The sequence below is a fragment of the Primulina tabacum genome, chromosome 8 (assembly GCF_025594145.1).
Source record: "Primulina tabacum isolate GXHZ01 chromosome 8, ASM2559414v2, whole genome shotgun sequence".
NCBI classification, from domain to species: domain Eukaryota; kingdom Viridiplantae; phylum Streptophyta; class Magnoliopsida; order Lamiales; family Gesneriaceae; genus Primulina; species Primulina tabacum.
The window spans coordinates 17,466,697-17,469,796 of NC_134557.1; the positions used below are offsets into that span (position 1 = coordinate 17,466,697).

The 3,100-nt window shown below is 38.8% G+C and overlaps 1 long non-coding RNA gene across 1 annotated transcript; it reads left to right on the forward strand.

Moving 5' to 3' along the window:
* Nucleotides 1–655: 655 nt before the first annotated feature.
* On the forward strand, nt 656–1,939 carry LOC142554836 (uncharacterized). The gene is made up of 2 exons (XR_012822220.1): nt 656–690; nt 1,722–1,939. It is a non-coding gene; the product is annotated as an uncharacterized LOC142554836 (long non-coding RNA).
* The last annotated feature ends 1,161 nt before the right edge of the window (nt 1,940–3,100 follow it).

The following is a 3,100-nucleotide window of genomic DNA, read 5'->3' on the forward strand; positions in this document are numbered from 1 at the left end:
TATTTAATATATATTGGAACCATTTTATTAAGTGGATTTCAATAATGTTCATTAATGTTAACTTTATTAAAATACCAAGAGTGGATCCTTTAATCTCAACTACTTAAATTAAAATTTGAACAATTAAAAATTACCAATTAAAGATTCAAACCATTAAAGAAAAAAAACAAAAACAAAAACAAAAAGACATTGTAGTGGACTTGTAATTACCTTAGCTTCCCTGTGGATACGATATTGGGACTCACCGAATTATACTACTTGTTGACAACCTGTTCTTGGGAGTGCAACAATCAAAGTCACAACAACTATGAGGAACTGATCCAAATACGGTTGAAACGCGCGATTCATGAGATCCATGAAGTTCACTGGAGCGTTCGTCAGTCTAAAGGGCATCACCATAAACTCACAGTGCCCATAACGCGTCCTGAAAGTCGTATTATGCACATCAGACTCTGTCACCTTCAGCTGGTGGTATCCTGATCGGAGATCTATCTTTGAAAAACTGATGATCCCTGAAGTTGATCATATAGATCCTGAATCCTAGGCAGAGGATACTTGTTCTTGACTATAACCCTCTTCAGTTCCCTGTAGTCGATGCAGAGTCGCATATTGTCGTCTTTCTTCTTCAACGGTTATGTTGAATGTATTTTGCATGATAAAACTTTCGATCCAGCCACTATACATGAGGAGGTATCGGTTTTGCTTTGTTTCATGCATTTCCACAATTACTACTCACGTTTTCAAATTTGTTGCGCAAGGGCTGCGAGTGCTGGTTGGTTAGGGGATGAGCAAGTGATGAGATGTTGTTCTGGGGTTAGAGTTTACAGCAGCTTGTGGTAGGATGCAAAACCGAGGAGTTGAACGAGTATAAGGGTCATGGTCGAGTGCCTTGGGAGGTTTAGCGAGAAACTGGAATCTCCAGCGTGCAGGGGACTAGTTGCGTGGGTTCAATGGGAACAAGGATGCCCTAGGATGGTTCTAGGAGGGTCTCAGCTTAGCCGGTTAGGCGCTAGTCTTCCTGGTCTGTGCTAGGGTCGAAATTTGCAAGCCAAGGGAATAGGGTCTTCGGTTGCCATGGTGTAAGCGATCGTTTCTATGTTTAATTTGCACGGCAGCTTTATGCTTCGGTTAAGTTTTATTTAGGAGGTTCATGAAGGTCTTAATGAGTCATAAAGGCTGACATGTGGTGGTAGGAGAATGGACCGAAGGGTTGAAGGGGTGGAGCCGTGTGTTGTAAGGTGAGTTAGGAAAGTGGCCGAGAAATTATTTAAGGCTGTAGGTTTAGCCGTGGGTTAGAGGGCTGATTTTGAGGAGTTTAGGGGCTGTTAGAGTGTATTTTAAGGATGGGTTAAGTTTGGGAAAATTTGGGTAAGTTTTGAGTCGATTCGGGTTAAAATCGGGACCCCGGTCCAAGTTTTAAAACGAATGAGTTAAGTTTTGAATTTGGCTTGAGTTTACGTCTAGGGATACTTTTAAAACTGTTATGGGATATTTTAAGAAGTTTGGTAAGCTTCGGGTCAATTTTAGAGGTTCAGGGGTAAAATGGTAATTTTTGGGTTTCCAGGGGGCAAAATGGTCATTTTGCACCCGGGGTGAGAATTTGGTCATGGCAGCGCCCTGAGCACAAATTCATGATATTTTTAAATGTTCATGCATCACGTTGACGATTTTTACGCTATTATAATAATTATGGTGCATGCTTGGTTTAAAGGAATTAAGAGAGAAAAAGTGAGAAAGTGAAGAGCACTCCGTCTCCGCCGCGCCGCGTCGTTATTTCGTTTGTTTTTTGTCAAAACAAACCAAGGCATGTTTATATCTTCTTTCACTCTTCAATCAAGCCATATAGGTATTTTTAAATATCGCAAGTACATGATTTTAATGCAAGAAGATCGAAATTGTTCATATTTAATGATGTTATTTAATTATATCACGTGCAAAATATTCATTTTGAGATTTATGCGATATTGCTTGTGGCCACTTTACTATCATGAGATATTACTTCACACGGTCGCCAGTTACCGGTCATGGGAGCATTACTAAATCCGGTCGCCAGTTACCGGTCCGGTCGCCAGTTACCGGACAGTTCAGTTCAGTTTCACCCAATATACTGTGGCATTAGTCTGATCAGACAAACATTACTAAACCCGGTCGCCAGTTACCGGTCCGATCGCCAGTTACCGTTCAGTTCAGGGGCCACTTGCGTAGACCATAATCTCAACAGAAAATTATTACATGCTTTTTCAGTACAGGACTCCAAGGAGCAAATATTTTCACTATGATTTTCAGTTCAGTTATGCACGTATTATAATTGCTCATGATAAGTTATTTCACATTATGCCTCATGACATGATATTTTACTCCCATGCAAATTTTACTATATTATTTACTTGTTATTTACGATATATGCATGCTGAGTCTTTAGGCTCAATAGACTTGATTGTTGTAGGTACTGATGATGTCATGGCCGACGGCGGGGACCGGTGAGCTAGCTTGGGTTGGCAGTAGTGGAACCCGAGGACCTCATTTACAGCACTTGCCATTTTTATGCTCAAACATTTTTATCAGTTGTTGGATACTTTAACTTGTTATTTTGGCGAGTAATAATTTCTTCCGCTGCTATTTTTAAACATTAAAATTGATTTACCAGTTTATTTTGTGAATGAGGCACCTTAATTATTTTAGAAAGAAAATTTTAAATTTTTCCGCAATTTTTCAAACACGAATTTTCGGGCCTTTATAGCTGGTATCAGAGCAACGATTCTGTAAAGGGTTGCACTACTACTGACCACGAGAAGCTCATGAAGTCACGTATTCGGTCTGTAAGTTTTACATTTACGCATTGTATTCAAAGCATAAATTATTTAACAGCATGTTTTCATGAAATTTTTTACGTCCAGATTTATTTTATTGTTCAGTATTTAAATTTAAATAAATTATGGAATTATGCATGTTGGGTACGTTTGGAATTGGACATGTCTAAGAATTCGAACATTGGGCTTTAGGAGAGGTTGAAAATGATTTGACTATATTAATTTTTAAGTCAGTAGTGTTGATGTCCTCCTTATGGGTTATAAGTTAATCTTAAAAATTATGAATGCTT